General features: G+C 38.7%; 1 pseudogene; it reads right to left on the bottom strand.

The window, feature by feature from the left end:
* Nucleotides 1-817: 817 nt before the first annotated feature.
* LOC146323418 (general transcription factor II-I repeat domain-containing protein 2A-like) lies at nt 818-1,569 on the bottom strand (annotated as a pseudogene).
* Between the last annotated feature and the right edge of the window lie 11,388 nt (nt 1,570-12,957).

The following is a 12,957-nucleotide window of genomic DNA, read 5'->3' as shown; positions in this document are numbered from 1 at the left end:
TTTGGGAAATCCTGATGAACTTAAGTTGGCAGCAAATCCTGAAAGGAACAGATGATCTGAACCCCTGTGAAAGGTTATCTTCGATGTCCTCTGTGGACATGCTGGTCGTGGTGGCGGAGGGTCGGCGGCTGACACAGGGTTTTCATCTTTCAGCGGTAAGTTGGTGCCACTCACACCACAGTGAAGCACCAGGAGTGGTCACCTGCTGCTGGCGTCTGATGAGGGGGAGTGTGGGTGGCAGCAGTTGCAGTGAGGTCCTGTCCGAGGCACTCGAAGACAAAGCAAAAGTGCCCTCTTTGTTCCACCTAAGGTAGATAAAACATGATAAAGTGCTCTCTAGAGTGCTCTTCACTGGACAAAGTGTGGTAAAGTGCCCTTTATCACATTTTATCCATTGCAGGACAGGTTATTACATTTTGTCCCCTGAAGGCCACTATATAAAGCACTCTTGTCCAATGTTGGGTCACATTATAAGGCATTTTACCACACTGAAGGGCACTGTAGAAGATATTTTATCACATTTTGTCCACTGGAAGGGGACTACAGAGGGCATTTTATCATGATTTGTCCAATGGAAGTTCATCTTATAAGGCACTTTACAAGATTTTATCAACTGAAGGGCACCTCAGGATGCATCTTAACACATTTTGTCCACTAAAGGACACTCTAGAGCAGGGGTCTCCAAAGTTTTTTCAGTGAGGGCCAAATGCAGAAATATAAAGGGCCGGGCCACACACTACAGACTTCACAGAGATGGCTATCAGTCATTCTGGTTCTCAGTCTGCTTTTGTTCAGATTTAACAGAGAAAATGTTTGTTCACAAATGTATGTTGAGCTGAAAAGGCTCATCATTCTTTTTTGTGTGGCGTCTCATCAGAGGAAACTTGGCATTATCCAAACTCTGATAGAAGTCAGGGAGGGAAAGAAGCTGATGTTGACTCTTCAGAGAATCATCACACTGCATTTCAATAAGTTCTAACTGCAGACTCTCTTCCACTTCTTCTGCATCCACTAGGAAGGGGGTCGAGAACAGCTTGATTTCTTTCTCAATGACAGAAAAATCTTGGAAACGCTGGTTGAATTCTGTCACGAAAGATGCAATCACAGACACATATTTCTCCTTTTTAGCAGAAAGGTCGACATTTGGAAAAGCAGACTTGATTTCAGACAGCGTGGGGAAGTGTGCAGCATTAAAGTTTTGTAGTTGTGTCTCAAACAGGCGGAGCTTTACACAGAAGGCTTTCATGTGCGCATACAGGTGTGGCACCAGCTGTTCTTTGCCTTGTAGGCTCTTGTTCAGTGTATTCAGATGATGAGTAAGATCCACTAAAAATGCCAGGTCACTCAACTCATCAAGAGGCCGGCCCTTGTCTTTCAAAAACTGGTCGATCTCTGATCTCAGCACACATCCCCGTATTCAGCATCCATATCAGATAGGAAAGCTTGAAATTCGCTGTGATACAGTCCTCTAGCTCAAATTATGTTGACAGTTTTTACAACAGTGTTCATCACATCGCCCAGCTGGACAGTCTTAGCACACAGTGCTTCTTGGTGGATTATGCAGTGCATTCGAACAGCCTCACCTCCGCTCTCTTTTACTTTGGCGCACACCATCAATGCCATTCCTTTAATTAAAGATTCCTTTTAGCCCCATCTTTTCAACTCCATCTGACACAGCTTCCAAAATATCTTTGCCCGTCACTGTGCCTTTTAGGCTCATCATATCAAGCAGCTCCTCCGTACAGCAAAAATTATCATCAACTCCCCGCAAAAAAATTAACAGCTGTGCGGTGTCTGGGGCATCTGTGCTCTCATTGCATGCAATCGAGTAAAAATCAAAAGCACAAGCTTTGTCTCTCAGCTGATCTTTCAATTTAGCTGATAAGTCCTCGATACGCCGCACCACTGTATTTCTGGACAAGCTCACGTTGTTGAAATCCTGCACTTTTTCCAGGCACATTATTTCTGTAACTTTGATGAGACACTGCTTTATGAAATCGCAGTCTGAGAACGGTTTGCCATGCTGGGCTATAAGTTTAGCGACTTCATAGCTTGCTGCTGTGGCGTTTTCCAGTATTTTGTTGGCACGAAAAAAAAAATGTTGTTGTGCTTGCAGGCTAGCCGCCATTTACTTGACTTTCTGTGTTCATTCGGCACCAGTGTACGATGTATAGCTATTTGGTCTCATAGTGCCGACAGACGTTATCCTCTTTCATCACAGCAACAGCTTCATTGCAAATCAAACAGACGCACTTTCTGTGATTTCTTTAAAGAAATACTCATTTTCCCACCGTCTCACTTGCTATTTTGCGTTTCTTTGGTTCTGCCATTTCTGGTGACTCATGGTAAAAGTTTTTCTTTGTTTAATTTTGTTTAGTGGGGAAGCACCTTTGGTTCCATCTAGTGTTAAAACTGAGACAGAGTTGAGCTCAAGCTTCATGTGTGGGCCATATTCAATTATATTTTCAGAATTTGCTGCAGGCCAATAAAAACTGGACCGCAGGCTGCAGTTGGCCCGCAGGCCGTAGTTTGGACGCCCTCCCCTCAGACAGCTTGAGTGCAACACTGTGTGTGACATACATATTGGTAGCCACATTCTGTTTGGCCCACAAGGCACATGTAAATTTTCAGTGGCATATGTGCGTGTGATTGGAGGATGCTATGACCCAAAGAGCCCAGTAGCGGACAGAGGCTGTGTGAGGCAGAAATACAATCTGACATGACATCAAGCTGCCCACTTCACAAAACAACAGCTGCTAAACAGTACAATAAGTTGACTCACATCACACAAAGCAAATAACATCTTTGTTCCCTCTACTTATAAGTAGGTACTGCAAAAAAGTACACAAAGTGTTCACTGTACTCAGACTATCTTATAAAAGCATTAGTAGGCTGCACACTAACCTCTTTGCCCCCCGGCTTATGATGACACCTGCTGTAGCTGTTCTGTCGGGCTGAGGGCCCAGAGTTTACTTGTCCTCATCGATATTAGTCTGGAGCACTGCCAGACCTCACCTCCTCTACCAGAGAGAAAGTTACAGTACAAGGGAAAGATGGATAGAATTAGTTCCAGTTAGTAAAACAGAGTATAGGGAGCAGAGAGAGATGGAGATGGAAAGGCACAGAATGGATAAGATAGATGTTTTCAGGAGAATAAAAACAAATCTGTGAATAAGATGGGGGTATACAGGGAGGATGATGAATGTGCTGACATGTGTCAGTGACAACATTTTTATGCACACAATATTCTTATTCTGAAAAAAGGTAGTATTCCTACTGAGCAGTTTACAATATTCCTCTAATATTCCTGTTTACATGCACAGGCAAGGCAATTCAATGTGCTTAAAAGGATTAAATAGACAAAAAAAATAAACTAAAACAGGAAAGTAAAGGTTACAGTGCAGTTTGAGATATTAATTAATTCTTGAAAATGATGATAAAACTGTATTTTGAAGGGATTTTGACTTTTACTCTTTAATTATGCTGGAAAATATATTTTGTAAGATCAAACTCTTGGCTATTGTACTACTACCACTACTACTACTTGTAATGGGTCAACCTCCTGTAAAGTGATTCAGTTTTTTATTAAATGTAGACGAGTTAACATCTTACAGCGTTGACCAAATGTTCCATTTTTTCATTTCACAGCATGGTCGTAATGAGCAGCCCTTTTATGTTTTTAAAGTGTCTCAGAGTTCTCTTAATGTTCATCAAAATACACATTTTAAACCACAATTCTTATTTAACTTTGATTTAGAAGGGCTACACATCTAATAGAAATATTATTTCATGAATTTGTAGAAAAATCGAAAGTTTACCAGAGCTTGAGCAGTATTCCTGCCTTTTTTAAACCAGGAAGTGAGACAGGGGTCCTTGCGGTATAGTTAACTCTTTTTACGCCTGATTAAATCAGGTTTTGTAAAAATCTGACAGTTGACAGAAACCTGGCACACAACTTTAAAGGACCAACAATTTCACAAGATTATCATAAAAGCACGTTTTAGCACCTATGTTATCAGTAAGTATTGTTAGTTTTACATTTTAAAGACTTTTAACACATTTTTTAAAATTGTTTAAAGTTGTGAATTCTTGTCGTGGACGAGGCTGTTTTCTGACACAGTGCAAGTGTAAAGTTAAAAGAAATTCAATCAAACCAAAATATTTCATAAATTACATAGATTTCATAAATATATAATTATTTTATGAAAATATTTTCACCAGAAAAATGGAATTAAAGCTTTTGTATTAATACTTTTAAAGTTTCTATCAGAATGGGTGAGCTAGTGTGTTAATAACAGAATAAATGCAGATATTTAAAAGTAACACAGAGGTTACATTGCCCTGTAGTGTGGTGTAACTAATTACTGAATTTCAGTTACTTGGCGAACACTGATCCCCTGCCTGAAGTGTAAGTAGAGACAGAGATTCTGTGCTGCTGCCAGAGGAGAGTTGACTGAGATTACAGTCAGTTAGATTACAGTTATTCAGATGAGCTGAATAACTCACAAGGTCTGTCACCAGTTACTTAATATTTCATATTTATTTCAGCAATAAAAAGAGACCAGCTATATGTGTCTCATTAACTAACATTGACTAGACACGGGCAGACAACTGATTATATTTTAATTCTTTGATCAAAATTATTGCTAAGGACATGTCCCTACTATCCCAATCCAATTCCAACATATATGTGTTCTTTGTGATCCTGGTGTTGTTGAGGATGAACTTCATGTTCTGTTCTACTGTCCAGTACACTGTGATTTTAGGAACCAGGTGTATGGGAAAAAAAAATAGTTAATTCATTTTGATTGTCTGAAAGTGAGATGTTGTATTGGCCCTTTAATAAGGCAACTTTTGTCTTAGCAAGTTTTATAGAAAATGCAGCAGTTAAGACAGAGAAGACTGTGTCTGACATAATGAGATGCTTTTGTCTTGAAAATTGAATGTTTTGAAATTTCCATGTTTGTGAATTTATGGAATTGTTATTGTTGATTTGTCATTTGGCATGTAGCCACCCTGGCTCTTCTTCTTGCTTAGTGTCTTGTGAGCCCATACGAGCTGGGCACCATATGGTTCAGGACACTTGGATAAATCAAAATCAAATCAATCAAAAATCTATGCCTCTACTAGTAGGTTATTGGTTAAAAAGACTCTATCATGGTCCCAACATGTTTGTTTATTTTCACATCTACTGTACTCATAATTAATGTATGCATTTTCCTGGCAGTCTTTTTTTTTTTACTCTCGTGGTGAATGAGTCTGAAAAATTAAGTCTGACAAAAACTGGATGTTGGTGATTCTGCACTCGTATTCAGCTGCCATAAATCAGCTGCAGCGGCTCCTTTATAGACGCCTAATCATGCATACAGGATGTCTTTACCATATGTTATAGCAGAGACTGTTGGCTGCCTCATAAATCAAGCCATATTTAGTGCACCGGCACCAGTGATGCTGACACCTGTGTGGGACAGAGATATGTCGCTTCTATATGTTAGGTCTCATAACGCTGTCATGGATTAAGTAGGTGTGATGATCAGATGGCTGGCACTATTACGCAGCATGTGCCGGGCCAGGCCTGCCAGATGTTTCCTGAGGAGGAGTGGGAGGCTTATTTAGATTTTCATGGAGGAATAAGACTCTACCCGATCTCTCTCTCTCTCTCTCTCTGTGTGTGTGTGTGTGTGTGTGTGTGTGTGTAGTGGACGGGTGGAACTACAAGTCAGTAACTATGCAACTAATCAAATTACCATTTGAAAGTACCCAATTAATTTACCCAATTAATTTCTAATTTTGCTTCATCTGAATAATTCGAAAGATTTCTCACACTTTATCTCTTGACAAATGGATTTACCTCAGAATAAAACTTAATTACAACACACACAGACATTATGTTTACATTTTGACTTCTATCCAGGCCGAGGGGTAACAGATTACGTCATGAATTATGTAATCTGGATATAAAAAAGATAACTGTATTCCATCACAGTTACAGATAAAAAAAAGACATAATAAGATTACAGATACTTTGAGTAAAAGGTGGTATTATTTGTAGGATTACAATTTTAAAATAAAGAATGATATCCTACCATGCACAGTGCACACACAGCTGACAATTCATTATTATGGAATCTAGTGGAAAAAATGCTTCACTGGGTGGAAATTTCAATTTTTTTTGTCTTTCAATCAATCAATCAATCAATCAATCAATCAATCAATCAATCAATCAATCAATCAATCAATCAATCAGTTGTGCACAGCAAAGGACAGAACAGCTGGACATAAAAAACTTAGAGCTGCAACAAATTATCTGTTACTAATCGACTATGAAATTAGTCAGCATCTATTCTGATTCTTGACTAATAGTTTTGAGTCAATTTTAATTTAAAAAAACTCCAAATTCTCTGGTTTCAGCTTCTTAAATGTGAATATTTTCTGGTTTCTTTCCTCCTCTCTGACAGTAAACTGAATATTGTTGAGTTGTGGACAAAACAGGACATTTGAGGACGTCATGTTGAACTTTGATCAACATTTTTCACCATTTTCTGACATTTTATGGACCAAACAACTAATTGATTAATTAAGAAAATTATTGAATAATTAATAGGATGAAAATAATCTTACATCCCAAAAAACAATATATTAGGCTGAATAATTTCACCATATTTTAGTGTATGGAGGTAGTCCAAAAGTACCAGGAAGTAATCAAGTTACATTATTTTAATATTGTGATACTTGGATTATGTTACAGACTAAATTGTTTTAACAGGTAATTAGTAACTGTATCAAATTACATTTTTAAAGTAACCCTCCCAACCCTGATTATATGCTCTATTAAAACATTCAGGTTTGGAGCAGAGGGAGGATTTAACTCCAGAATGAGTAACTACTCATGAAAGTCACATCTTTGTCAGACACCTTCTTTTCTCCTTCTGTCTTTCTTTCTGTTTTTGTGTCTGACTCACTTTGAAAGTACTTTATCACAGTAAGCAGAGATGCTTGATTTGATTTGGAGAGAGAACATTGAAAGCTGGCCTCTTGTGTTTTGGTTCAGCCTGAATGTGGTCTAAGTGGAATATGATCATTTTAATTTATTGTGATAAGCATTGGCAGACGTCCTTGAAATGTAATGCATAAAATGTCAACAGTTGTTTCATTTACTGAAATCAATCAACAATATCCACTTCAGTAATAACTTAAATATGCTTTAATGTCATTAACCTTTACGCAGCAACAACTTGTTGTTCTGTCTGAAACGTCCACTTAAAGCTGTGTCCACTAATAAAACACTCACCCTGATGTGACCAGTGAAAGTGAGGGCTTTTAAAGGGATAGTTAGGATTATTTGAAGCGGTTTTGTATGAGATCCTAAGCAAAAGTCAGTGTGTTACTTACAGTAGATGGTGGTTGACACACCCACAGTTTAGAGAAGCAGAGAGGACTACCAGCACAGAACCTGATCAATGTCCTGCTGTGGACAGGGTCAGCAGCAGATTTGTGCCACCTAAAAAAATCAATATCAGGTTAAGTGTACACTATGTTCAGTATATTTTCACCACTTAACCTTGCTGTCAGACAAACTTTTCAGATTAGACACTCTCCAAGCAACCTAACTAAATTTAAAAAATCTGTAATTTTACCTCAGAGGACACAGAAGTTGCTGGTCTACTGCTGCCTCAGTCTGTTAGTTAGGTTGTGTTACTGTGCGACTGTGTTTTCACCTTGATTTTTTATTTGTCTGTTTTGTCAGTCACCTTCCACACAAACAAATCATATCATTCCTTCCAACCCCACCACACCTTTCAGGCCACACCTCCCCATTTACATACAAGTTGAAAATCCAAATTCTTAAACGTGAAATGAAAAAAAGAGGGAAGGAAATGAAAAAAGATAACTTAATATCATAATAATCATTTCCTTTTCATTTAAGCTTTTATTATTTACCTGCATGCCATTGCTCTGATGTATTTAGCTACCTAAAAAATCAATATGGCCTTCCATATGTCCACATATAGTGTCAGTGTCCACAAAAGCTGTTGATATAACGTAAGTCAGGTCAGTACAGTGGAACCAAAAAGGGTTCCACTTTCCAACATGAAATCATGGGGAGATGTATAAATAACACAACACTTTTAAGGACATTTTGTCCATGCAAGTGTTTTGTGAGTCATGTAACGCTGTCACCTTGAGAGGCAAATGGGTTTGTGAGATCACGTGAGAATCCGTGGCTGGATTCTTGAAGACGCTTCGCCTCTCATCCAGGAGGCTTAGTTAGTTCTGGAAATATGGAAGCCTCTTGGATGAGAGGAGAAATGTCTTCAAGAACCCAAGCAAGTCCAGTTGCCTACGATAAAATACAAAAAAGATTCCACCATCCAGACTCATGAGACACAATGTATCGCCTTGTTAAAGCCTCCTGCACACCATGTTCACATTTAGAGAAATGAAAAGCTTGACAGGCTCCCTATTTATGGTTGCTACTCTATGATTGGTCAGTTGCTGTTCAGGAGGGACTTAGTGAAGGGTCAATTAGAACTGCAATGGGTGGAAACCCATTAGGGGAAAAGAGTAACTGAAAGAAGTGATTGCTTTCTGTGGCAAGTTGAATTTTGTTATTATTCCATAGACTTGTTTGGTGTCTATTAAATGATGAGCAGTCCATCCATCTTAGTCTGTTCTGACAGGTGACTCGCTGTGAATTCAATTGTTCCCATGAGTCAGTGAGACTGAGTATATATTTACAAAAAAAAGTCAATCAGTCTGAATATTAAATATCTTGTCTTTGTACTGAATTCAATTAAATAAAGGTCAAAAGTTTTGGCAAGCCATCACATTCTGCTTTATTTACATTTTCCACAATGTCTCAATATTTTTTGGAACTAGTTTTGTTTAACAATGGTGTGACAGCAAGGTAAAGCAGTGACATATAGCATACACTTAAACTGATATTGATTTTGTTTAAGATGGCTAAAATCAGTTTTGCTACTGACCCCCTTCACAGCAGTACATTGTTTAGCCTCCATGCTTGTATTCCTGTCTGCTTCTCCAAACTGTGGACCTGTCGACTGGCTATATTTACTACAGCTAAGTATCGCATACAACCTTTAAATAATCCAAATGATCCCTAACTAATGTTTAAACATAAAGCATGTCTTCAAAGGAAGAAGAGCAGAGTTTTAAAGCCTGGACACAGTTAAAAGCAATCTGTTCTAGGGAAATGCTATATTGCCATAGTATATATAAATGTAAAAACATCACAGAAACCTTGTTATGAAGCACTGCAGAACTATCGTAGATCACAAAACATTCATTTCCTAAGACATCATAGAGAATCATTGAAAACTAATTATTATTTATTCTGATTGAATCCATAAGATTTAATTGTGTTCTGAAATCCAGGATTGTTCCCTGTATAGCAGTTAGATGGTGAAATCTTTAATATTCCAGAATGTGAGGGTAGAAGCCGGTCCATGAGCTGCATGATGTGTTGCTCTTTGCTGGACACTGAAATGTTGCAGCATACCTCTTCACTTTGTCTTCTGTGTTGTGATCTGATTTGAATATGACATTGGAACTTCATGCCACAGTGAAAAATAATCCTTTCTTGTATTTTGGAAAATACTTACACTTAAAAATTACTTAAGGTAGTTATCATTTATCCAAAGGACTTACTATTATGGGGCTCTTTTAAATGTCATTATTCATATCATTGATTAATTAATTTGTTTATTTTAAAATCTATCATGACCACTGAGGCTCTGTGTTAAAGGTGGAGTGTGTAAGATTTATGAATCCTCTTTCATGGAGGCTGTCATCTTAAACCACCATGTGGAAAAGAAAAACTAAACACTGACCCTAAATGGGGCCATTTTGCATTTTTCATGACTTTCACAGCTTCGAAGGTGAGTCTGAAGCTACCTGTATTCAGTTGGTTGCAATCTACAACTTCACCACAAGGTGACATTTTAAGTGATTTGTGTGTGTGTGTGTGTGTGTGTGTGTGTGTGTGTGTGTGTGTGTGTGTGTGTGTGTTGTGTGTGTGTTGTGTGTGTAAATTTTGTTTAACCTGACTCACCAGGTGTTTTTTGCACAGAACCATCAGAGGAGTCATTTTTAGAAACTGTTTGGAAAAGGACAGGCACTTAAAAAAAAAAAAAAAACACTTGGCAGGTGATGGGACAGACCATCTGTCTATTATGTCTAACATGGGCTAACTTCAACCAATCACAACATCTTTTCAACAGAGAAAAGCCTTCAATGTTGTTCATTCAATGAAGAAATACTCTCCAGTTCTGATATAACTGATGCTATCACATTATCTATGCTAACCTCTTCAGGAGCTGCCATTGTTTGTTCAAGACAAGTCTCTTCCATGGAAGCTTCTCGCTGTCGTCACACCTAAAACCACACCTGGAGCTGCTAGTAGTCCTTCCTAGGATGCTGACTGGCTGCACCACTTTTGGTGTGGACACAAACAGATCATTTTAAGCCTGGCAAGAAGACTTTTCACACAGTGATCTTGCAAATCCAGCTGCGTCATGAGGTAGTATTTTGTTACCACATGCTTGTGAGAGAACAACACTCACAGTTGATACACCTGCATATTCAAGAAACTGTCACTGTTAGACTTTAGTATGTGTTTTAGATTACAGAACATGAATTATTAAGGGCAGCAAGCTGGAAGCTGCACAGTGCTGCACAATAAGCTTCCTTTTATATCCACTGATAGTATGAACTATTTCTGTTGTGTTGACAACATTTCTGCTTTGTGATTTATGTATGTATTATGTATTCATAAATAGCATGCCTTACAGATGTTAGATGGCAAATGGACTGTAATAATAAGGTGTTTTTCTGTGTCAATGGACAAAAGCACTTTACAGTTGGCCTCTTATTTACCCAGTCACACACACGCTGACAGCGATGCTCTGTCCATGTCTCACCCAGTGTGCACAGGAGGAGCTGGGGATCAAACGGCCAACCAAGAGATCAGTGTACGACCCGCTCTACCTCCTGAGACACAGCCACAGACAGTTAATGCATCCATTACTTTTACTATTACTATAAAATGTGTTCATCACCAAAAAAAGTCAACATTAAGCAGCTCTTAACAGCATCCAGATGCACAAGCTCTTAAGTGCTACTTTGGGAAATATGTAAAATTCGAGGGTGTTTGTAGAAACATTCTTAAGATCGATCAGGTTTGGGAAACAGGTCCAAGATTATTAAACTTGAGAAATGTGAAGTTAAATTTGATTTTTGACGTAAGCCATTGCACGCAATCATCACCTTAATTATATAAGAAAGTGTCATCAGGTTCAGAGGCATACTTCTAATGGCAACATGAACCATGCTATTTCAGAGATTCAAAAAATACTACATCTGATAAATGTTAAAGTCCATCTGTAAAAGACGAGCCACTCACCATGCAAATCAAAGAATAGTTGCATACATATCAGTAGGTCACAGTATCAAGACAAAGGCAGGAGACTGGAGTGTTCTTTGTTGTATAATTCAGTGATCTTGTCTGTGAACAAAGAGTTGCCCTTTGATGTGGTTGCATATCCTAAAGCAACAGGTTGAGAAGACTTGATTTCAGTCCTCAAGGTTTGACTGTCTCTGGGTTCAATGATCTCCTGCTGGGGAGCTCCTGAATTTGGCATGGGATGATGTATGCTTCATGTAACTGTTTGAATGGTCAAATATGAGTTTGAAAGCTCTGATCTGAGTTATTACATTGCAAAAGCTCTTGATATGAAGTAAGTTAAGTCAGTACAGCAGAACTTAAAAGCGTTCCACTTTCCAACATGAAATCATGGGGAGATGTATAAATAACACAACACTTTTAAGGACATTTTATCCATGCAAGCGTTTTGTGAGTCATGTATCGCTGTCACCTTGAGGGACAGCTTGATTTGTAAGATCACATGAGGATCCATGGATGTGTTCTTGAAGACATTTCGCCTCTCATCCAGGAGGCTTCCTCAGTTTTGGAAATATGGAAGCCTCTTGGATGAGAGGAGAAATGTCTTCAAGAACCCAAGCAAGTCCAGTTGCCTACAATAACGATTCTACAAATATATAAAAAAAGGCCACCATCCAGACTGATGAGACACAGAGTATCACCCTTCTTAGAGCCTCCTTCACACCGTTTTCACATTTAGAGAAATGAAAAGCTTGACAGGCTCCCTATTTACAGTTGCTACTCTATGATTGGTCAGTTGCTGTTTGCAGGAGGGACTCAGCGAAGGGACAATTGGAACTGCAATGGGTGGAAACCCATGGTGGGAGAAGAGTAACTGAAAGAAGTGACTGCTTTCTGTGGCAAGTTGAATTTTGTCATAATTCCATTGACTTGTTTGGCGTCTATTACATGGAGCAGTCCATCCATCTTAGTCTGTCCTGACAGGTGACTCGCTGTGAATTCCAGAGAGAGACAATTCAAAGAAGGAACTGTCACCATTACCCTCTAACTGTCAAAGTGTGTTTTTTTTTCCCTTTTTGATATTGAACATGTTTTGCTGTTGTAACTCATTCTTCCCGTCTCAGTTCTTTGTGGTGCAGTAATGAGATTAATGGCTCTGCGTTGTGTCATCGAGCTGTGATAACATCTCTCATACAGTCGGCTGCTGTAGGCTTCTGGACACTGTGCAGTGTTTTTGATAGAGAGGAGGAGTGTTGGGGGTGATGGCAGCAAACTATTTACATTTTTGGAACAAGACTGGATGAAAGAGATGTGGGGAGTGAGCTGAGACATGTAAGGAGATGGATAGTTTACTTTGTTTAGACTTGTTTGTATGTTTCCATACAGTCAAGCCTTCCTTCCTGCATTTTGTTGTAGACTCCAGTCAAAATTGCATACATTGTTTTTCCAGACTTCAACAGGGGCCTTGAATGTAACATTTCTTAAGTATTGCACTTATATAAAGGACCATTCTGGGATATTGTGGGCTGCAGATC

The sequence above is a fragment of the Lutjanus erythropterus genome, chromosome 7 (genome assembly GCF_056507025.1).
Source record: "Lutjanus erythropterus isolate fLutEry1 chromosome 7, fLutEry1.hap2, whole genome shotgun sequence".
Lineage (NCBI taxonomy): Eukaryota > Metazoa > Chordata > Actinopteri > Lutjaniformes > Lutjanidae > Lutjanus > Lutjanus erythropterus.
Note: the sequence above shows the minus strand (reverse complement) of the source record. Positions and strands in the feature narration are given on the sequence as shown.